Here is a 24,977-nt window from a genome sequence, read left to right on the forward strand (position 1 = left end):
AGGCACTAGAAGAAAAAACGCACGCACAATAATGATGAGTGGATAGGGACACATTTCAAAGTCACTGGAACTGGTGCGCCCGTTTGATGTCGAGCAAAAGCCGGTAAATAATTAATTTGTTTTCCATTTTGAGTTGAAAATAAGTGGGTGGCGCGAACAACTTGTAGCATTCCACTATCAATATGACAAGTGTCGCTAGTTTCTTTGCAGAGGTGCTATGGGGTTTGTTTACACATGTTTACATGTATCTCAGTGTGTGGGAAAATAAATCAAAATCGTATATCGCTTAACTAATAAACATTAACTGCTTTAAATCGTGTTCTATTGTTATTTGTAATACTTACTGACCGTTTTATTTGAATGGACACTGCAATTTCCAATCATCACGATATAATTTACAAAATTAATGATCGAAATGTTATTGCATTACCGTGCGGCAGTCATTAATCAAACTGATTCGTTACTGAAATAAATTTGGTCAATAAATAGTCGTATCCGTGGTTATTCATAATTAAAAGATCAATTATAATATTCATAACGAATACTTCGATGCTGAGCCATTTTTTGGTATAATAGTCTACGACCCTAACGAAGGATAACGCGATTTGTGTTTTATGCTTGACAGAAAAAATCGGACGTTTTGAACGTGTTTCGGCTGATCGCAGACATACCCGGTACATTTCGGTCAATGTCATATGCAGTGTTTCCACGCTTAATCTATTTATTTCACAAATCTAGCGCGTTGCGTTTATGCTCAATTACGGATCACGGGCGGGAAACTTTATCCAATCGTAAAGAGAGCATTAAATAACTGATACAATATGACCTTTTGTAATAAAACAGACCGTATTTATTTTATATATAACGAAAGATAAGGTGTGTGTGTGATCGTGAGAGATGTTCGATATTTACTTTGTCCAAACGTACATGAAGTTTTTTACGCGAAACCGTAATGTTGTAAGAAAACATTTTGTGACGTCAACGTCGATACTAACGTTACGTCAAGCGTAAAGTATATCAACAACTTAAAATGGCGGACTTAAACACTTGCACAGCTCGGCAACTAGCTTTGAAGACTGGTATTCCTATCAACACAGCGAAAGAGATTGTAAAATACCGAAAACGAGACACACATATTCTGAATTACAACGAGCTGTGGAACATTGACGGAATGACAAGACCAATAATGCAAAAATTAAAATCAACTACTATTCTTCAGACCCCGCATGCGCGCTTAAAAGCTAAGAATGAGTCACCGAAAAGGAAAGGTAAATCCGTTTCGGCATCTTTCCCATGGAATGTTCCAGTTTTAAATGAATCGCGACAGGTAGGATCCCCGTTGTGTAACGCGTTTAAGTCAATAATGACCTTTTATGACCCTAGCACGTCGGAAACAAAATATTTCAGACCCGTAAGTGTTGATCCTTCGCCATCTGGAAACAAAATAACGGCAGTGTATCAGACAAACGCATTTTCTAACCAGTCAGTAAAGGACGAGCAGCATACAAACAATGTTTTAAATGACGTTATGGGGAATTCTTCCACCCTTAACAACCCACCAAGTGCTGCAAGGGATAGCGTCACACATTCGCATGCGCGGGGCATGTCACCGACAAAGCGTCAAAACATTCAACAATGGATCAACAGTGGGTCTCGGCAACTTTTCGCTAGTAAGTTACCTTTGAAATACTCTTCTACGCCAGAAAGATTGATTGAAGAAAAAAACTATCTGCTACAATTTGACGAACTTCGCAAGCAACCACGCGAACGCGACGATAGACAAACGGTACTAAAACGGAATAGTGGCAAAAAATCAATGGATGTAGATCAAACTGGTCGTAAATCCACGAAAAGCATCGGCGAAGAGAAGCAAGGACGATCGAACACACATTTGAAAGAAAGAACTCTACTTCTTTTTAAGACACCTGACGCAAAATTCGATAGCATTACGCGGCGTGCTAGGTCAACAAAATCGTTGAAAAAGAGATTAAGTTCGGTTTCGAAAAATCGCAAAAATAAAGCAGAAAAACAAATTCACGCGACTCGAAAACGCCACAAAAGTAAGTCGCAAAGTACGCACGGGACTCCTGTTGGCCAACCGAGCGTCTCTTTTCAAGAGGAATCAAAGACGCCGTGTCGTCCTGAGCAGACGACAAGGGGGAAATTAAGAAAAATGTCTTACGGGCAGTCTCGGTCGAGACATGAGACAGTACCTCTTATCGCCGCGATTGATAAGGAAGTGTCAGGCGAAGATCGCCCACTTGAACTTGACGACCTGTACACATCGACTCCGATTGGGAACGACCTTGACTCCCCACCAGATTTCGGTAGTGAAGATGTTCACAGTCAGCCTCGTTCACGATCTCCGGAATTTTCAGTTTTTCCTCGGAGACATTCGTTTGAAAATTACAGGTATGAAACTTTGGAGCAGTTTCGTCCAGACGATGAATCCCCGAATTCACGTACCGAACGCCATGTCTCCAGACGATCCCACTTTAAGAAATACAATTCGCCAACGCAACGTGCACCTGTCAATGACGCGACCAATCAGAGAACGGACCACCATCGACGTCACCACAGGTCACGTGATCACCGACAAAGACACCATAAACACCGAGGAAAAAGCGAAGAAAAATGTATTATTCTGTAATTTCGAACATAAAAAAATATGTTGACTTTTTAATAAAGCGACGGTTTAGTTTCAAAATTGTCACTCGATTCTGTAAATGCAAGACATGTTTACAATGTATAACACGCGTGTGTTTTCGCTGCTGATTTATTTAGAGACGTGGATAACATGTTACATCTCTGATTTATTTTAAGCTTGTTTAATATAATTCTACCAATCATCATATGTGGTATTTTGCGCGCCCAATAACGACACGAAACGGCCACAAAAAACTCATATGTTACTGTTACAACACGCTGGTCATGCGGATATTGCGATAACGGATGGCACTTCGATAAAAGAGAAAACAAAAGCCACGCGCGAAAGGGAAGTTCATCAGTGTTTTTTTTTTTTATTATATCCTTATTACTAGTTTTTTTAGACTCGGTACACGTCGGAATTCATAAACGGTATATCATTTTGTATTGTGAAAATAACAATTCAAGGAAGAATAGTAGATTTTTTTAAAAAGAAAAGAAAAATTATATCGGGAAACAGCATAAACTGGACGATCGGCACACATTTAAACACAATAAAATGCATGTTCTTAGGAATATGGAAATTAAATGCTTGCTATTTCATCATGCAGAGTAATAAGTGGGCTTCTAATACTGACATTTTAATAGAAGTCAATTAAATATGAACACATAGAGCATGTTTTAATATGTGGTATACATGATGTTGTAGACACTTTAATTCCCGATAACAAACACGTCGGCTAACGAAGACTTTTAACAGATGTTTTACTCGGATATGTTGTAGACGGCGATAGTACCGGTAAAGTTCCAACGAAGCAGACATCGAGAGCAATTTATATAGGTTTCAACGTTAAATCGATATAAGAAAATAAATTGAAACTTCACTCTAAAATGGTTATATTTTAATCCCCGAGATCTTTGAAATGAATATGCCATGAAAAACAAAATCATTATCATATTCTACAGAGATAACAAAAACTAGGAAATTTTTCGATTACAATATTCAACTGGAAATTTTGCATTTCTGGTTCTCTTAAAAAAGTGTGTAATATCTGTTAAGTGTCGGGTAATCGGGAACTGAAGTGCCATTTTCATTGAGATGATCGGCTTAAGAAGTGAATTTCTTCAAATACGTCAGTAACTAAAAATGTAACATGTCGTAAGATTAATAGACATTAAGTCTTTTAATTCGAATAGATAAGACGTTCTTGAATTATTTCTAAGTATTTTTTATTTTGTTAAAAATGTACTTATCATCGAGTATATATTTATTATCGATACATTTTATCGTGTGTGTTTTTTTACATATCATTCATCGTTCTTCGAACTTCTTTCTTCGCAATACGGAGTGCAAAATCATTACTCGGTCAAACAATGTTGCGTGTCTCAAAACCCAATAAATAGACCATCAATGCAAATTTAAACTGAAGAACTCAGTTATCGCGCGCGGCTTTAGATGTTGTCTGTTATCGATGTGTCATCCGTTATCAAAGTATCTGAATTACCACCGTGTATTAGCAACTACCGATTTATTTAAATATAACAAATCAGTTTAACGTTAACTACGCAGCCAATGTTGTTTTTTTGTTGTTGTAAATTTTACGAAACTAGATAGAAGGATCAACTACTTAACTAAAAACATACGTTTTTTTTAATATCTATAGCGTTCATTCTCTGATTTTTTTAAATCCTATTGCTCCTTCCTTATAATGATTATGAAAAAAATCAATATATACCGGTAAGATAAAAGTCAAGTGTATATATTACAATCGCATGAAAGGCAGCAGACATCACAATAAACATGCCAAAGGATAGTAAACGTATGGTTGAGATGTGTTGTGTAATCTGAATCAACAGTCATGTAAACGTTTTGCAAATGAATTTGTGTATGTGTATGTGCCGACAAGAACTATGTTACGGTGTAGCTAAATGTGCGTTAAAAGCACGTGTCTAACATGATTTTCACAGCAGTTTAAATAGGATACATGTTGAATTTGCTCAATGGTTGGTTTAATTAATCAATCTTTGTTCGGAGGTCATTTACCGCTCCTATCGATGATGTAATATAATCTTAACAAAATGATATGGCTTCAATTTTATTCATAAAACATGAACGAATGAAGTCAGATTCGTTGATAAAAATCAAAACTCCAATATGACGATACTTTAGGGATGTAACAAGATAACTAACGCTTGATTGGTAATTGTCGGCTCGGGTACTACTTAATTATACATGTACTTAAATGTATTCCGGGTACGGAAAATATACTGAAACGTACCCGAGAATTCTAACGCTAAATTGGTCGTTGTTGGCTAATTTTCCGAATTACTAATTATGTTCATATTTATGCCAATATCTATGTCAATATTTTGTTAAATGAACTCTATATTATCGAAACTCTTGCTCAACACGGCATGTTGTGGCAGGTTTTGTTCAACGACATTTATTACACGACAGTAAGCAGTACGCGAACCGACAATGACCAATCGAGCATAACTAACACGTGAAAGAATTCTCGATAGACCAGAAGGAAGCATACCATTAAAACAAGCGTTCACCTAAATTTGTTTACCGTTTTTTTCGGGTTATACCATTTTTTGTACCAAAGTGTTTTTTTTAATCAATGGCGGGGTGCAATAGATCAATAATTAGATATAAATTTCCATCGTGACACCAACTTATTTATGTAGATGACGAAACAAATACCCACCCCAATAGAAGCATTTGCTTTTTAAAGACTTTATCAGTTATACCATTGAAACTGACAAGTTTTGCTTAAAAGAGTGAATATGATTTTTTGTAATGCATTAAAAAAATGTTTTGGAGTAAAAACGTTGAAATGGCCTTTTGAGATCGAGCCGTAACACTGCGCACGCAGAAAAAAACAACAACTCATGCTTGGTAGTCAAAACGTTTGCAAAATGTCAAAGGTTTGTGCTTACAGTGAAAGCTAAACGACCATGAAAGCTAGACGACCATATGATCAGCGAATAATGCACGATGATGCGTGAAATGACAAACGTATCCCGAGGGAAAAGAACGTGCATGGAAAATTGAATTGCGTTTTAGAAGTGTTACCGGTAAGAATCACTGGAATCTTCGATTTCCTGTCACATCGTATGTATTTAACATCAGTACTGAGTATTCAATGTAATGTAATACGGCATCAATAGGAGCACACTTTGTCATATTCTCCATTTTCCAATAAAAAAATCATGTTCGTGTATAAAAGATTAAATTGGAACAATATTGTTTTTACTATTAATGCGTTCATAACACATATGACACATCGCAGGATTTTGTCGGGTCCGGATAAACATAAAAGAGACAAAAGAAATACAATTACAACTCCCGCAACGATTGTTCCCCATACAATTCGTATTTATCAGATTGAGTTAATCTTGAATGCTTAGTTTTTACCGTGCTTTTAATTTGAATACGTAAAGTAACAATATAATACAAATAAGTCATTGACAGGAATGTGCGAAATAATTTTCACTTAAAAAAAAAACTTCAATTAAATATTGGATTATATGGAACTTTCCCTCTTTGAACATATCATTAACAGAAAAATACATGTCAATAAATATTGTTTCGTTTTAGAACCATTGTTTCGTTCTAAAACACAACGTTTGCGTTTGTTTTGGAAGTATTAAATGGGCCTTTTCACAGATTTTGGCAAGGATTGAAGCTTGTCAATAAATGCTTTATATTGATAAATTTAAACATTGGAGCTAAAAATCTCCAGTAAAAAACAAGAATACAATTTGAAAAAGGAAAACAAAGTAACCCGCAACTGGGCTCGAACCACTGACCCCTGGAGTCCTGGAGTAAAAAGTCTCCCTCCTAGACCACTCGACCAGCCATGCTTATGCTATGAGTGGATGTATGTTTTACTTATATAAGCAATCCTCGTAGTTACCAAAAATATAACGACAACAACAGAACTTTCCAAATTATTCAATCGTTTCGCGTTGCAACGCTTTATAATTTTTAAGGTTTTTAAATCGTCAAAAGATACATATAATGGCTAAATTAGAGCATGTTAATGCTCAGTATTACTGTTTCCACACAAATATCATAACTAAAACGAAAAATTTGCGAATCTGAAACAACTTTTTTTAACTTGTCAATTTACCCAAACGTGAAAAGGCCCCTTAAAAACTTACCACCAAAATTGAATTTATAAGTTTCCACCACACCTACGCAGCGACACGTTCTTTTTAAAAAATATGGCGTAGAGAGGTTGGGATCTATTAAACTCCAGAATAAGATATCGTTTTATGTGTTCGGACTCGACCGTCATAGGAAAAGTTCACCATAAAGCATTTTGTCCAGTTACATTTCACACAAAACATATCTTCTAAAATAACACGGCGCTGTTTTTTTTATAATACAAGATTACCATGAAAATAAATTAAATGAAAGAGTTATGACTGCTTTAGCGGATGATATTTTCTGAAAAAGCCTTAGCCAAATACCTTTTGTAGAGACCTTAACATTCAACGATGACTCATTACTATCACTAGTGAACAAAAACACTTGGAGATGAAAATGATTTGTATCCCTCTGTTTCTTAATCGCCATGTGTGAACTCCAAGTATAAAATAAAACATAGATTCAGCCGCAGGTGGTTAGCGTGTGACTATGATATTAATTAGTGAAAACAACATTTTGAATGATAAATAATCATTTTATAACGAAAAATCAACTTTTCTGGAAAAAAATTCATTATCAAATATATATATATAACAAGGTATTCCACTCGAAATCACCCGAAAACAAGGTGTATAGCTTTGAACAGCCATTACTCCATTAATTTTACAGCGATTTTCATGAACCTGGTTTTTATTGAAGGCAGAAATGAATTTTATATTTATTTTTACTTACGATTGCTCTTATTTTTGGACAATTTGAATTAAACAGTGTTCAATTTCCCTGCCATTTGATAAATTCACCGTACTGCAATTTTAAGGTTATTTTCACAGACCGATATGATGGTGTATGATGGCACTATTCAGTGTATGGATATCAATAATGATGAATTTCTTCTGAAACAAATAATGGGCCATTGTGATCCAACAAATCTTTGTTCGATATTTCTCTTGAATAGATGGAGAGCGAACATCCCGATTGCGACAATTGTCACGTGGTTGTATATTAAGTACAATCATGGCATCAACATTGCTATCGTCGCATAATGTCTTTTTAACAGTTCTTGTTAATTGTTAATGCGACTTTTCCAGCCATTTATTTTTAAAATAACTGTTTGTGTCTTGTGCTTTTAGTGTAAGCTGGAGTTATTAAGGAAGCCCCACGTGTCTGGATGGTGATACCAACCAAGCTCACGTACGACGGTACGCGTATTGATTTTGGGGCGCCTAAGTTAGACGCGTGTACCAACCACTGAGCACACCGCCAGCCTGGCATGTTTTGTTTGCAATAAACAACGTATACGGTTTCAATCCAATAAACGTTTCGAATTGAATGGAACAAATAAAACTGAAACAAATGATCGGTAAATTACCTTCCGTTGAAATGAAAAGCTCTGTTCGCGGCATGTTATCAACCAAAGATCACACAGTACAGAAATACATAATTGATTGTTTCTTGCGATAAATCACACAATGATCTCCGAGTGTAGCATGCAGACATTAGAATACAATTGATTCCCCTGCATGCCGACACTTACATACGACGACAAATGGCGACATGTATTAACACCAACAATGCTAATCGTACGTTGACGAACTTCCATTCTATACATACATGTGTGGAGTTACTGATTTCGTTAAAAAATTGCATGCGCCTACAAACGACGACGTCAATTCACTCCAAGAATGATACTTACAAGTTAACAAATTAAAATTCAATACATGTATGTTGATGCAAGGAGCGTATATCTAGAGTCCGTGGTTAATGTGTGAACTCACAGCGCTCCTTAAATCCCTAAAACACACACTTAAATAAAGTTCGCGGAAGAATGAACTAATTTCCGAACAATCGTAGTTCTCATAAAACAATAATTATCTACTTTAGAACAATTAGATCTATGTTTATATTCTCGAAAATGGTTACCCTTGCAACTGAATGCGCCTTTCGTTATCGACATGTACATGTACCTTCTATTGTCAACTCTGTATCGACATGTACCTTCTATTGTCAACTCTGTATCGACATGTACCTTCTATTGTTAACTCTGTATCGACATGTACCTTCTATTGTCAACTCTGAATGTGTATACAAGCGGACACATTGAGATGATTTTTTAAATTAACAATTAAACATTTTAAAACTTAATCGAATAAAACACACAATTATATGGTGAAAGGACCCGTTGAACAGAATTTAATTTGCTTTATTACAAAATAAACAGGTTTGTACTTTTTTTCGTTGACAAAAGCAACGTTCACAACCTACTGCTATTTGTGATGTATGTAAATGGCAATATCGACGGTAAATGCGGATTTTTTATTTTCAAAATTTACATATATATACAGCATTCTCACGTGTTAAGTATGTCTCGATTTTTACGCATGCGCGTCAAACTGCTTATTTTCATTATAATAAAAAGTTGTCCTCCGGATACACTTTCATAGGGATCAGGAACATATGCAGTAGTAGGAAAATTGCTATGAATAAAATGTTATAGTACTGCAAAACGCATGAGCGCTCTGAAAATCAAGACGTTCGCGTGTGAAATTGGCGCTGATGTATCATATTTAAAGGTGTGAGTTTGCATCCTAAAAGATGCGCGTATAGATAAATATGTTTGACATTTGTGTTTATTTGTATGCCCCCTTTCGAAGAAGAGGGGGTATATTGTTTTGCTGGGTGTCGGTCTGTCTGTCGGTAGATCAGTTGTTTTCGATAAGTAACTAGTCACTAGTTCAAAGGTCAAGGTCACTATGACATTTAGTATTCAACTGGTTTCCGTTCGATATGTCATCAACGGATTGAGTGATGGGCCTCATACTTTGCAGATGCATTGACCGTGAACAGTTGATAAATACTTTTGAAATACCGATCGGCCTGATTGAACAAGCCCATAATCCTGTGTCAACTAAAAATTTATTTAAGTGGCTTAGCCACACTTATATGATAAGATTAACTCTAATGGTCAGTTTTGTTGCAAAACAATCCTGTGTCAGGGCCCTGTTGGGGTGGGGGGGGGGGGGGGCTCTTGTTCATTTCGATATTATCAGTATAACATTTTACCTACACAAATATCTGCTTGAAAAGAGGGAATATTAATTGTTTTCATACATGTTTGGGAAATCATCGATGAGACCCATTAAAATAATTTTATGCGACAATACGGTTCTCTAACAATTCTAGGGAAGACGTTGCAGATATGTAAGTCAAATTAAAATGTCTTTAAGAAACACAATGGACGAATACAATTATACTGATTATTTATTTTTGTATGTAGCTGACTGACATCACTCTTGATAAAGATTTATTGTGTAATTAGACAGCGAATCATTGGTGGGCAAATAAAATTATAATAATTGCAATATTTCTTGTAATCAAAACTTGCGCTTGTTAAATGTATACAATTATATTTTAAGCGAACGTGATAAGCAGGGAAAAAACAGTAACATGGTCAAGGGAAAAATGAGGTTACAAGAAAAATGAACCATTGATAACGAGCACAGGGCAATTCATCAAGGCAACATTAAATATCAAACATAATTGAAGCTTTTGTTACCGCTTGCAAAGTGTTGGGTTTTTAAACCAGTTTTAAGGCTTGTAGAGGCTCGAACTCAGCCCAGCAATAATCACCGAAAAGGTTAAGTATACAACTGTCAACATTGAAACAAAGAACAAAGCGAACAATTTTGGGCAATTGAAAGTTCAATGTACACAAATTAGGACTGAAACAAGGTGAAACGCATTATAAGCCCAAATGAGACCCAAAGCAACACGTATAAATACAAATTAAAAAGAAAGCAATGCAATTCAAATTCTGGCAAAATAAGACACAGCGGCCTTGTTTTCTGTAGCTATCTTTGTTTCTAAAGAATTAGTGTGCAACCAATTCACATAAAATAACATTGGAGTTCTTTTTTTTCTGAAAATATCACTGACTTTACTTATTTAAAAAACTTTGTCGTGAAACAGCTAAATTTATTTCAGTTTTCACATATTTCTTTATTTTTTCAACAACAGCTTAATTATAATATGTTATTGATAGTATTGCTATTTGTTTTGCGAAATATGATTCCTCTATATATCAAAATAGATTGGTAGCCACTAAATGTTGTTTGCGCGAGATGACGTAAACTTCTAAAATCTAGCCTGCCATCAACAATAGAGATTCGAAAATTTTACAAGACTAAACAAGTAATGCATGAATATCACACACCAAAGGATATATTATATTAAGTGAGTTCTGAAAAAAGCGTAACTTTTAACAAGCGATTGTGGTTGTCGATACTTCTCATATACGTGTACGATAACTCCTAGTAATTTGTAGTTGAAAGTTCAGCAATAAATACCGTATTTTTTGTGTATTTACGACTCCTCATAAAGCGCTTGTCCTAAGGGACTAGTAGACACCATTTCGTGCCGGTATATTTTCTCTGCATTAATTATTAGACGCTCTATTTTAGTATCGGGCGTGGCGTGTGGTGCGTGTTTGGTTACAGGCACATATATTTTCGCTCACCTTGTACATATGCCGTACCGATGGGGTCAATAGTACATATATACACAACAGTTAAAAATAGTTGGAAAAGTGTACCCGCTGTTGCATATTTGTAAATATTAAGTATAAATTTCTCAACTCGGTCATATTAATAAATGTCACAGCGGTTACATTTTCCATCTGCGGTTATACAAGAAGACTGTTGGCGTTTTATTATGCCTTTTGTTGCATTTCCTTCAGTGGGTCAATAGTTGAACAAAAACGATCGCGTGATAAAACCAGCTTTTGTTAGTCAATCATTGTGTTAAAGTGTGTTTTTTGTATGAGTCCAAATATAATCAAAATCATATAATATTTTCAACTGAATTATTGTATATTTTTTGTGTTTTTATTTAGTCTGGTAACTTTAAAGAAAATCGCTCTAATAGTCATCATCTTATTTTTATTATATCGAAGGAAATATTTTCCGAAAAACCGTTTTGTAAGACGTAACGTGATTCCTAAAAGAGGATGGGCGCCTTTTTGTTAGTAAAGACCATGCAAAATGTATCTTAGATTATAAACATATGACATTTGTTATAACCTCGGATCACGAAAAGTAACCGCAGTTTGTTTCTGCGGTCATATCTATTTTACAGCAAATATGTACTTTTTGCCCAAACGGTATGGCATATTGTACCTGCGGCTGTAACCCAAGTCTGGCATTACATTACCATGGCCGTTAATAACGGGCGCCACCTCTTTTTGCATTAATAAATGAGCCATGCTTCTTCCGAGGTGGCACTAAGGCCCGGATGTTTTGAAATTTAAGGTTTTATATGTGTGTTTAAAAAAATATATTTCTCATTATTTAAAAAAAATCGGCCAATGTAGTGCGATTCAGCGAAGAAAAATTCATCAAACATTCATCCAAACATGTACAGAAACATACAATCACAACCCATTTGGAAACCTTAAAACTAAAGTTATAGCATGGCAGAATTCGTAAAAGCAAGTCAATGTCTTTTGCCTGTGTGACGAGCACATTCGCGGCCAATGAAATCGCTCATTTAATAAAACGATTGCTTAGAACGTGTACAAGTAAATGCATGCACAAAAACATCGGCTTCTAGTCGATCTAATAGATAAATTTTCATTTTTCAAAAAGAGATGGAGCCAATGCCAAAGAGGTGGCGCTAAGAATATGTGGTGGTTCCAATGCACATGTAAAAGTATTTTAAAGTGACATATTTTGTGTTATGATTTATATTATGTTTACAGAAGTTGCATTTATTTTTGTAAGTTGATTACTTCAGCACATTTGAGTCGCGTGCGTTTTTAATTAGAAAAAATAGTTTTCTAATAATTTCTTAATGGACTTTAAAGGTTTTTTTGTAAGATAAGAACATTTAACATGTATTATACAAAAAAATTAATTGAAAAGTCATTTTTTTGAGTTGATAGTGGGAAAAACAACATATATGAGCCTAATTAAGATTCGTTGACCTTGGCCTTTAAGTAAAGTTTACAAGCATTTGGACTAAGGGACACAAATCATCGTTTTAAGAAGACGTGTTATCTTATATTTATTTCGTGAATTATCATATTGTATACAAAATTTGCTGTCGATGAACTATTTTGACAATGTTGAGAATTTAGGAATTTAGTTATTAGTTTTATTTAGTATTGCAATTGTTATATATATATATATATATATATATATATATATATATATATATATATATATATATATATATATATATATATATATATATATATATATATTCGATTTGAGCATTTTGACAGAAAACGATACGTCTAAGACAAATGACACAATTTAAATGTAACAGATTAATAAGTTTCTTGTGGACACGTTTTGTTCATTGTTTGTCTTATAACGGGAGTCTATAGACGTTGAATCGCGTGAATCATTTAACCGTCTTTATGTTTCATCTATTACAGTTATCAACAACATTTTAATTCGTTTTTGAATGCATGATATTTTTAATTGCTGCTTCAAAGTGTGCTTTGATCGGTGTTTCTATTAATTAATTTGCGCTTATTAAGCAAATCTTAAGCATATAACGAACCTGAACTAATGTTAAACAAAGTCATAATGAGTCATCACGAAAGTGAAAGCTTTTAAAACATCATTACAGTTCAGTTCTCCACACATTTCGATGTATACAGACTCCATGAACACAAGCAAGTAATGTAAAATGGTCTCCCGTGACAACATGGTATCATTAATTCTATCTTACTTTAGAATGAAGACAATATTAACGTGCAACTTGAGATTTATTTTCAAACATACGAAATTTATTCATCATTTTCGTGTCAACATCTACGATCTATTTATAGATGAATTGCGCACATTGATGTCGGGGTTTGGTTAATATGTCCTCATTTCGATATGTTTTGATCTCTTTACTTTACTTATAAAAATAGTGTCGATATGATATGTAGCTGTACGTGTATAATAATTCGATAAATTATCTTGCATCCCCGCCGATGTCCTTTTGAGGTGACGTTGAGGTCCTGTCTATAAACATATAGTCAATTAAATTATGTAGCGGACACACGCAGTCTAGATGAAACGCATTGGCAATGTATCAAATACATCCAAAATAAATAAGTTTTGTGTAAGCAGAAAAGTAATAGTGTTGTATTTTCAATATTTTCGATTCCCCACTATATTATCTCTTTTGCAAAAGTAAAACTTAATCTGAAACTATTGCCATGCTGAGAAACTCGACACCCTTATACGTCAAAACAATACTCTTATAAAATTCTTTCGATATCATTCCCAATATAATTAGCGCGATTGATGATTTAAATTTACTGGTAATTTAAAGATTGCAATAAAGAAGCAGTCATAAGAAGGGATTGGAAGGGAAGCGGTTAACGACAACGAGCGAGGCCTGGTATTGTAATGAGGGTTAGGGTAAGGGGTAGGGTTAGGGGTAGGGTTTGGGTTAGGGTTAGCCTTAACCCTAACCTTAACCCTAACCCGACCCCTAACCTTAACCCTTACCCTAACCATAACCCAGGGCTATCTCCCCTATTCCAGGGCTTGTTCGTTGTCGTTGTCCCCTTCTCGGATTGGAAAATGTCGTTTGTAGGATGTTGGCTGTACTACTGATTTTTTTAGAAGAACAACTAAAACAACAAAACACAATCTTTTATAAAAACAGGTTATGCTATAATTCACTTTTCTCGACACAAGCCATACAAATAGGATTGTTGCAGCTCCGTACATTTTATTAATTGGGGTCAGCTTTGTTATATTAGATTTATAAAATAGTATTTTAAAAAATCAAAAAAAAAGTATACGTTAATACAGTGGATTTGACAAGACATGTATTACTTAAAATGCATAGTACTAATCCTGGTGTAACAATGGTTGCCGTTCATAAACAGTTGACGACAAATAACGAATGCAGTCTATTATTTTTAATAGTTTACTTCAAATCACGTATTTATGAATACATGTATTAGTATGTATACACATCATTCAAAACGTATTAATTAAACACTTTACATTAACATTCCATACAAAATAAATCAAAATATGATCTTTAAAATCAGCTTGTATTTACACAAAACACGGCATGAGTATGACGCGCTCACAATACCGTGCAAATAATATCCCATTTCTCCCACACGATATTTCCTCGTATGACATGGACAGAAAGAGTCATGCAATCCATCCCATAAATCGCAAAGCAAATAGACATGGAACCACACCGATGTACCGTTAAAAATGGGCATTCGAATGCATGTAAATGTCATGACTTTCAACCGACTTGGTCGCATTTGCATATGAAATAGATATGAAATACTCTTGGTACCGAAGGTGATATATAAAATAGTTAATGTCTTTTAAGCAATACACTGTCACTCACTCCACAAAGGCCGACGATGATTCATCTCGACCTTGCTCTATTTTCATGTTAATATGAGGACCTACTGGCGTTTGTCATTACGATGTTGACTTGCTCACGATAAGCAATCTGCATGATGCCATCGCATGTTCTACCTTCTCTCTTGCATAATGTATAAACCTGTAACGAGATACGAATGGTTACTCTAGCTATTTAGAATAAACTAAAATAGTTTAGTTGTGTGTTTCCAAAGAAAATACATTTGAAAAGGATATTGCCATCACAATCATCATATGAATGTTTAGACAAGTGAATTGTTAAATGAAATTCATTGTCATGTAACCTATTGTTTATGATAACGACGATCTGTTAATCGGAAAACGCGTACATGCTCATAAAATAAGAACATTAATTGGTTTCATACTGAACAACATCAGTACGCTCTTAAAATGAAAACATGAATATATATTGAAGGGACAACTTCAATTGTTATGTTTGTTAATCGGAATAACTTAGACGTGATAACTTAGACATGCTTATTATACATCTCAAACAAGCATTTCTGAGTCACTTTGATAATTTGTTTTGTAGTGTCCTTAACGTACCATTGAACGCAACGACACAACTCTTAGCGTCTAGCCGATGATCTCTTGTGACAGGAGGGCGAGCAGGTACTCTTGATTCCACATCTGGCATCTCTGACCGGTAAATGCTTCTTTGCATCTGAAAATAGAAGTTGAATTATAAGTTAAGAATATTGACTATAACATTCACGTGAAGATTACGATATATATACCCAAATGGTACTAGGGAAATCAACAACGATAACAGTTTTCAAAGGTGTTAGATTGAGTTACAATAGCAACTATATTAATTCAGCAATTATGCAGTGTTCACTTTTATAATAAATTCCTTATAGACTAAGTGTCATTTGTCAGAATGTTTTCGTAATTGTATGATTTTGTAAAGAAAAACGTTCAAGCAGTGGCATCATGTTTGCTTGCTTCCCTTGCGATGAACGTATTCAGTTATGAATAGATATATATTTTTAATTTGACCAATTACATAAGGACACTTACGGGCAATTATCTAAAACTAGTTATTTCAAATAAATTATGGGTCTATGAATCGTACGTTGATATGGAAGTGGCATATTTTGAAGCGACATATTTGAGACTATCATAAGATATTAACATTTCTTTGATGGCACGGCATTAATTTTCTTTAACGCCATATAACGTGACAAATCCACGCATGGTAGGCGGACAGGGTATCACCTGACCAATCTGTGCGCATGCACAGGCTGGGCTGCAGATGCACTCGCCACAAACGACATTAGACCCATTTTTGCATGAAACAGACACTTAACACTAGGGATCTGCAACTGATAGCATCGGTATCAGATAACGCATTTAAGACGGACACGCGGTCGTTTTCGGAACAAAGCTTAGGACATGTGTCAATAAATCAAGTAGAATCAAATTGGAGCTATTGTCGGTATTGTATGCGGCAATGAATGACGGAGAGTTGTTCACTTAGTCCACGCGCCCACACTGCGGTATCAATTGGAAGCTGAAGGCGATTCTACAAATTACTCCAATAAATTCCAGACTGGGATAATTATCAACCGCTACACTAATTCCAAACAAACAAATGATTTATTAATGAAAAATAGTTTTTTCATTACAAGGATTGTCAATTATAGTATTGAAGGATCACATTATTTTTCGGGTACATACATTGTCAATTAATATTGATGAACAATGATTACTAGTTATAGCCTCTTCAGTACACATTCTAAAACTTATCAAATATTTGTTGATCGACCATAAATATTATAATCTTTAGTGTTTTTGCAGAGCAAATCAACGCAACATAGAAGCATAAAAAGAGAGCGAGTTAAGAATTCGTTGACTGGTCCTTTTGGAGATGAAATGAACACACGGTCAAAGTTTAGTTTATGAGATTTAGCTGGAAAGCATAGTAACTAGTATGCTTAGTCATCTTGCTGCACGGAATTGTTTTTAAAGTATCAATATTGCCACTGATTCAAAACAGACATTCGACCGTTGAAATTCGGAGCTTAGAGACTCGAAACCAATCCTAATGGTGCGGCATTGAATCGGTTGAGACAACACAAGATGACATTTGCCGCGAATTATCTGTTTATTAAGAAGAGCGATTGGCCGAATGGGATTTTAAATGCAAAATAAAATAATGCTATTTTTTCATGAATTCCAACTGCATGCATACGAAATTGTGTTATTATAGATAGGTAATCGGAATGAACTTTTGAGGAATAATAAATACTTGATTGGCAACAGAACATTATTAACAGATTATTGACTTAAATGAATTCATAGAAAAAATCAATTATATTGTCACTCTTTAAATATAAAATCTGTAAAAAAAGATAAAGCTTTCGTAAAGCTGCTTACAATATTCAGTAGATTTCCACAGTGTACTTACAAATTTATCTAAGTTTTACACTGAACAGTTTGTTCAAAACAAACTTTAAAATGACGTGTGAAAAAACAAAACTGCTTTTATTCTGCTTCAGAAAACGCACACAGATTTGAAAATATGAATTGCTAACGGACGAGTGGCACATGTATGACATCAAAGTCTTTCTACCTAACGACTGACATGATTTGTATTGTTGTTTATGGTTCAAAAGAGATGCTTATAAATTACGCAGTATGTTGACAAAAACAATCGCAAACGGCATGCTTGGTTGGAACATATACGCAAAATGTGTGAACTCGCGATACTATTAAATAACAGACGGCATATCATAGATTAAAGTTAGGCATCGGTTATCAGCTTTCTTTTTATCATGAAATGAGATGGCAACCATTGGACGGTATGTCATGCGAAAGATTTACGTCGATATCTCCTAGGTCCATGTCACACTTGGAGATCAAAAGTCAAAAATGGCCATAAATGAGATTGACAAATTCAAGGCTTCAATTTCAGCCATTTTATGCAATTATTTAATTTCATTGTTTGCAAAACTTGTATCTCGATTGGCGACATGTTCACAGGATCGGAAGCATGAATAAGGCAGTCAAATTTACTTACTGGCATGTTTTGACGTTTAATGGTACGACGAAGACACAGATGCCTCCGTTAAGACAATAATTCTGGTCGACTGGATCACAAGCTATAGAATGAGCACCATATGAAGTTTCCGATCTCGACTTGTGCATAACACCATCTATACCAAAATTGATTAAATATGGATGCCGTCTTCGTTTTTCTCTTTCTTTGTAATTTAATATTTCTCTGTCCGAAACAGGAGCTCTATGATGTTTTAAGGCCTGTGAAAATCGCTTTGAATAAGACTTCGAAATTACTTGATTGCTGCTTATGGGAAACTGCGTATTGCTTAAAAGACCGTAGTTGGCAAAGTTTATGTACGTCGGCCCAATTTCTGGCAAAGTACTGTGTAAAATCCTATATCTTAAAATGTTCGCTATTGAATTTTCACTTTGACGTCTCACTGACCGCAAAAGTCGCGTCCTATTCTCTATTTCTGACATAACGTTTGAATCTTTAAGTCTTTTAACTGGTGTATAAAGGTAATAGTTGGGCATTGCTTTGTATTTATTCAAAATACGCTTAAAATCGTCGTCCTCGTTTGCATTATTGTTCTTTTGTGAATCAGCATGTACCAATGTTTTCATCGTTACATCGGAGTTACCATGCCCAACATATGGAAAACTATCGCATATAATAACTGTTTCCAAGAGAAAAAGCCTAAAAATCCATATCCAATATCCACCCATTGTTTGTCACAGCGCAAGCATTATCACTAAATAATTATAACACATTTTGTCTATGGACGTAGCAAAACACGCATAGCAACACCACAACTTCGACGTCCACGCGAATGTTTAGGTACAATGTGTTCAGTCTTTAAGTTGCTTTACCTATATCAAGAAACGCTACCGTTCCATTTGTCACTCAGTCCAATGCGAGACTTTATATAAGTTCACTATCGAGTCAGTCCGCTCCTTTATAAAGGTATATTCAGCGACGACGTGTCGATCGCAGGCTATAAGACAACTCATGTTCTTGTCGGAACGCGGGAAGCACACATCTGTGTATGTAAATAAATGACAGTGACGCACGATCTCATAGCGATATGACGGAAGCGGCCAATCCGAGGACATCCACTTTGAGGTCTCCTATTCATTTTAATCGAGCAAAACTGGCGATGGGCGTACTTATCTAGCGACGAAAGTGAGTATCCTGACAGATAACAGATTCCAATACAAGTTTGTTATAAACACCAATTCATTGATGAACATTCGCGTTTTTCAACGGGATTCATTCTACTGCAGATCATACTATGCATGACGTTCTGCTATATAGTGCTTGTGAAGTTGTGAGTTTTATTATTGATTATACCCCCATTACCATTGGTAACCTTGTCGGTCGGTCTGTCGGTCGGTCTGTCTGTCCCGAAAATTTCATCCAATCTTCACCAAACTTGGTCAAAAGATGCATCTAGATGATGTCTAGGTCAAGTTTTAACATGCCGGGTCAAAAACTAGTTCACGGGGTCACTAAGTGCGTTTTAAACCGAAAGTTTGTCCGGACCATAACGATGTCATTTATCGTTAGACTTTAAAATGACTTAGTCAATTGTTCACCATAATGGGACGGTGAGTCATGCGAAAGAAGTACATGATATCTTTAAGGTCAAGGTCACACTGGAAGTTTAAAGTTCAAAAATGGCCATAAATGAGCTCGTCCGGGCCATAACTATGGCGTTCTTTGTCAGATTTAAAATCATTTGACACATTTGTTCACCATCATTGGACGGTGTGTCATGCGAAAGAATTGCGTCGATATATCCAAGGTCAATGTTACACTTGGAGTTCAAATATCAAAAATGGACATAAATGAGCTTGTCCGGGCAATAACTATGTCGTTCATTGTGAGCTTTTAAAATCATTTGGCACATTTGCTCAGCATCATTGAACGGTGTGTCGTGCGAAAGAATTACGTCGATATCTGCAACGTCAAGGTCACACTTTTAGTTCAGAGGTAAACAATTGCCATAAATGATCTTGGCCGGGCAATAACCATGTCATTCAATGTGAGATTTTAAAATTTCTCGGTGCATTTGTTCACAATCATTGGACGGTGTGTCGTGCGAAAGAATTACGTCGATATCTCCTAGATCAAGGTCACACTTGGAGTTTAAAAGTCAAAAATGTCCATAAATGAGCTTGTCCGAGACATAAATTTGTCATTCATCGTGAGATTTTAAAATGACTCCTGTACGTTCATTTTGTTCACAGTCATTGGGCGGCGTGTAAGCGAAAGAATTAAAGAGTTCAAAGTTCAAAATGGCCATAAATGATAATTGCATAATGATTCTTAAACTTCACCATAAATTAGCTTCTCTTGTTTTGTGAAGACAGCATGCAAAATATTCTTTGTCAATGCAGCATGTGGTTGTATAAGTCATGTATGTGACAAAGCTCTAGTTTATTGTCTGACGTGTTAATGAAAAGGTCATAGACCGGATGGACTCGATGGCATGAAGGAAAGAACAAATAGGATTTAGTTGATTATAAATGGCATTTATTATCAAATGCATTAAAGTAAATAAATAAACATGTACAGAATGGCACATTGGGCTATTAAAATACTCCCCAAACGGGGGTTGTAAAAACACGTAACAAAAATGTATACACAAGAAAACACTTCAATACAGTACAACACTAAAACAATATGAACATTCTTTATAATAAAGCACACCATACAAATTAGAAGAGTACAAACAGGGTATCTCGTCCCTATGGCGGAAAAGGGGAGGAGGTAGGTGTAAGTTTAACAGAAATAAATTGCGAGGCAACTGCCTTTAAAAAACGATAATGGCCAAGATCAATTTTGATCGGAAAATAGATCGTGTGATCCTATACTTTAATACGATTGGACAATATCAATATAATGATTGGGGTAACCTCATGTAATTAAAGTTATGTTTTAAACAAGAATACTTATAACACAATATGTATATTTCTCGAAGAGGTCAATGCCATTAACAAATATGTGTGAATAAAATACTATTTATGTATTTTACTAGGTAATAGGTGTCAATAAAAGGGTCATAGAACGGACGGGTCGTGTGGCATAAAGGACAGAACAAATATGATATTGTTTGTTGACAAATGGCAATTATTATTTAGTGCCTTAAAGTAAATCACATTAGAGCAAATATAATGCTGAATGGAATAATTTGCGGTAAAATACGCCAGAATGGGGAACGGAACGAGAACGCTTGCGCCCATGTAGTACGCAATTCAAAAACTGGATAGCTGGCGATGAATGGATATTAACATAGCCTTACAATATCAGAAAAGTATTATCAAATACAACATAAACATTATATGTTGTGAACCTAGCAAAAGCAAACATCAGGAACAGATTAGACTTTTTATGGCATTACACCACCAAACGCGTCAGATAGGAAAACAAGCGACAAGCCTTGAATATCATTTCACACATGACGAAAGCCTCAAACCTACGATCTGGTGTTAATTAAGAAACATAGGGCGAACAAACAAAATGAAGGCTATTATGCATAGTAAACGATTCTTAAGTTGAAAACAATATTTGTGGCCTTAAACCATCACTCAGAAAAATCATAACACGAATGCACGTGTGTATTGTAGAAACACACATTTGTTGATGTACATTCGCATTTGTCAGTGAGGTTCAATCTACGTTGGGTCATACAAAGAATGTTCTGCTGTACAATGCTTGTGAAGTTGATAGTATGCAACAAGTTATGTATGTAATGTTACAAAAGGCAAGGCTTTGTGAACCTTTTATCACACGCCATTGCAAATATGACGAGTCTGATATCACACCTTTTAAAAAAGTCACAAACTATATATTCTACTTATTATGATACTATTTTTTCTTCATAAAAACTGTAAGAAAACAAGACCCTAATAAAGTAATATACATGTACAACCATAAATATTTAGCGATTAACGGTACACGTATTGACTTCTTACGCGACATTTTTAATACTTAAATATTTCAATTAATTGTAAAGATTTGGTTTAAAATTGTACATGTGGTCATTTGACTTCATTCTCTACAAGCTAACGATACATTGTATAAACGAGATAATTGCTACAACAAAAAGTAATAGCAATTATGTGTGATTGCCAACTTATCGCGTTCTGTAATCACGGCCGTTTATCACAGGCGTTACCACTTTTTTAGATGCATTATGCATTATCAAATGAGCCAATGCAACTTCCGAGGTGGCGCTCAGACCCGAATGTTTTGAAATGTCATGGATAATTGTACAGGGTGATTAGGTTTTCTATGTTTTTTCAGCATATATCGCACTATTTTTAAAATCGGTAAATGTAGTTCTATTCGGCGAAGATTAATTCATCCAAAATGGTACAGATACATACATTCTCAACCCATGTTAATACGTGAGAACCTTTATAAGTTGTGGCATGGTGTAGTTTTAACAAGCATTTCGATGAGTCGTTCCTGTGCAAATTTCCACCAAATTAAATCGCTAACGACATCAAACGATTGCGTTCAACATATATGAGATGATGCATGTACAAAAATATTGGCTTCCTGTTGACGTAGTAGATAATTTTGCATTTTTCCAAAATAGATGAAGCAAATGCTAAGGAGATGGCGCTAATGATAGGAAGTGGCGCCAATGCAGGATGTATCAATTAACAGTCGTATCGCAATGACATCAACACATGACGTACATTTGATAGATAATGTTATTTGTTATATTTACTGAATTTTTCAACGTACATACGAAGGCCAAAATCTTTACAGAACAAAAACATATTCTATAATAAATAGTACTTGGTTTTTTAATATATAAGTTATCAACTCAATTAAGAAGTCACCAACATGAATAAAAGATATTGCAATATATAGACGCTATATAAATTCGATTTGAGCATGTTCTCAAAAATTTGTTTTCCCAGCATTTTATTATTTCTTTAGTAACCCTTAGTAAAATAATGGTATTGATATCCCTTACGACTAGATCAAAATAAAGTTTCTTTAAACGTGGCTTGGACGCACCAATTGACGTCACGTAAATGCCATGTACACATAACAATGATCGCAGGGCAATTATCGTTTTAACAAAAATGCGCGTGTACGCCATATTAAGAGTACCAGTTTAAAGTAGATTACATAAGAAAACAATTATTGGCTAGAGAACAATATAATATGATCTGATTTTTACTGGCAGAAAATATAGTGCCCTCGTCTGTCAGATTATATTCAATAGCCCTCTCGTCAATGAATGTATATCAGGCTTCTCCATATAATTTTACCAAAGGAAAATACTGTTTCGCAAAAAACGTACAGCAACACAAAAACCTTTATAATAATAAATTATTAGGTTCTTCATAATAAGTGAATTATATAAATAAATAATATAACGACAATGGTTGCTACATTTCAAATTCAAGTTTTATTTTGAATCTCTTTGGTAATTAATAAATATACAAATACTGGCCATGTTTGCAAACCAGTTAATTAATAGATTTAATAAAATTCATTTGTAAAAGAAATGTTATGCTTTATCTGTCCTTATAACTAAACTGGCGATCACATGGCACTTGCCAATTTAATTTATAATTCATATGTGAGTTACCACATTAAATCACATAATACCCGCGTCATGTAAAATTGTCGTATTCCATATTCGGGGCAGTCTGGTCAGGAGCCGCTTCTCTGTCCGCTAATGTGACAAAGAAACCTCGTTTCTACACGAAATATAACGCTTTTGATCAAGAAATATAATGTATCGAAGTTACGTTTTTTTTTCATAAATGTTTAATATCTATACGAAAACTTGCAGAAATGTTAAGCTATAATTGATAACTGCCCAAAACAGACGATGCGTATAGTATTTTGCACTTGTTTTGAACTGATACGTTCAGAAAGTGCGTGACATGAGATACTTGTATTATCAATTGAAATGATAAAAGAGTCATTCTAGACATTGATATACAGAGAGTCATTCTAGAAATTGATATACAGAGAGTCATTCTAGACATTGATATACAGAGAGTCATTCTAGACATTGATATACAGAGAGTCATTGTAGACATTGATATACAGAGAGTCATTCTAGACATTGATATACAGAGAGTCATTCTAGACATTGATATACAGAGAGTCATTCTAGACATTGATATACAGAGAGTCATTCTAGACATTGATATACAGAGAGTCATTCTAGACATTGATATACAGAGAGTCATTCTAGACATTGATATACAGAGAGTCATTCTAGATATTGATATACAGAGAGTCATTCTAGACATTGATATACAGAGAGTCATTGTGGACATTGATATACAGAGAGTCATTGTGGACATTGATATACAGAGAGTCATTGTGGACATTGATATACAGAGAGTCATTGTAGACATTGATATACAGAGAGTCATTCTAGATATTGATATACAGAGAGTCATTCTAGACATTGATATACAGAGAGTCATTCTAGACATTGATATACAGAGAGTCATTGTAGACATTGATATACAGAGAGTCATTGTAGACATTGATATACAGAGAGTCATTCTAGACATTGATATACAGAGAGTCATTCTAGACATTGATATACAGAGAGTCATTCTAGACATTGATATACAGAGAGTCATTCTAGACATTGATATACAGAGAGTCATTGTAGACATTGATATACAGAGAGTCATTGTAGACATTGATATACAGAGAGTCATTCTAGACATTGATATACAGAGAGTCATTCTAGACATTG

At 34.9% G+C, this 24,977-nt stretch overlaps 1 protein-coding gene across 1 annotated transcript in view; it reads right to left on the reverse strand.

Annotated features, from left to right (window-relative positions):
• The window catches only part of LOC127872916 (uncharacterized), a 320,943-nt gene extending 301,223 nt beyond the window's left edge, over positions 1 to 19,720 (reverse strand). The window contains exon 1 of the mRNA XM_052416450.1: positions 19,717 to 19,720. The gene's annotated coding sequence lies outside the window, so the exon portion shown is untranslated. The remainder of the gene's footprint in view (positions 1 to 19,716) is intronic.
• Positions 19,721 to 24,977: the final 5,257 nt, after the last annotated feature.

The sequence above is a fragment of the Dreissena polymorpha genome, chromosome 3, assembly GCF_020536995.1.
Source record: "Dreissena polymorpha isolate Duluth1 chromosome 3, UMN_Dpol_1.0, whole genome shotgun sequence".
Lineage (NCBI taxonomy): Eukaryota > Metazoa > Mollusca > Bivalvia > Myida > Dreissenidae > Dreissena > Dreissena polymorpha.